The 969-nt window shown below is 35.9% G+C and overlaps 1 pseudogene; it reads left to right on the forward strand.

Annotated features, from left to right (window-relative positions):
- On the forward strand, positions 1–540 carry LOC131030294 (pathogenesis-related protein PR-4-like; annotated as a pseudogene).
- Positions 541–969: the final 429 nt, after the last annotated feature.

The raw sequence follows: 969 nt of genomic DNA on the forward strand, positions 1-969 counted from the left end.
ATGGGTTCAAAGGTTTTAAGGTGGATTGCTATATGCTGGTGTGTGGCATCCATATTCTCTGAGTGTGTTGAGGGTGACACATACACCACGAACAATCAGTATAATCCGGCTGCCCATAATTACGAACTGGATGGACTGACTGCGCTACATATGACTCTGATGAGAGCCTTGATTGTCGCAGTCAATACTATTGGACTGCGTATTGTGACGAGGCCGGCCAGCCCATGGGATCTTCCCTCTGCGGCACCTGCATCCAAGTAAACTCTCATAACTCTTCATAGCCTGCATTCACAATTATTATTTGTGTGATATTAAGAGTTTGTTAGCTCATATATAAACGTTTAACATACGTTTAATTGATTTGAATTGTTACAGGTGACAAATGAAACAACAGGTCAAAGTGTGACAGTACGAATTCTGGACAAGTGCGAAAACGGAGGATTGGATTTGGAAACTCCAGCTTTTAATGCCATTGATGGAGATGGACAAGGGCAATTTAACGGCCATATGATTACTACTTACCAGTTCGTCGGCTGTTAGAACAAAATTACAGAGCTATTATTTGTTATTTATTTGCAATAATTATATCGACTCCCTCTATTCCGTATTTCACCAAATGCTTGTTCATGATCATTGCTTTGATTCGAATAAAAAAGTGTCATTCTTAAATGCTTGTTCATCGTCATTCTTAAATAGGCCTCCTACATTTTTAATGGAATATTATTTGTAATAAAATATTTTTACCTATTCAACCAACCAAACAATGGTCATTTCAATCCAAAAGCTGAGATTTAAAGATAACAAATCCTTTTAGTAAAACCAAGCTCAAAACATTATCCAATATAGATGTGAATTCTTCAATAGGACATTTTTTCTTCCTTTACATATTGGAATAGTAGGATTAGAAGGTGGATATCAATTAGGAAAACTTTAACAACTTTTTAATGCTTATTTTCAAAATTAAAGATG

The sequence above is a fragment of the Cryptomeria japonica genome, chromosome 8, assembly GCF_030272615.1.
Source record: "Cryptomeria japonica chromosome 8, Sugi_1.0, whole genome shotgun sequence".
NCBI classification, from domain to species: Eukaryota; Viridiplantae; Streptophyta; class Pinopsida; order Cupressales; family Cupressaceae; genus Cryptomeria; species Cryptomeria japonica.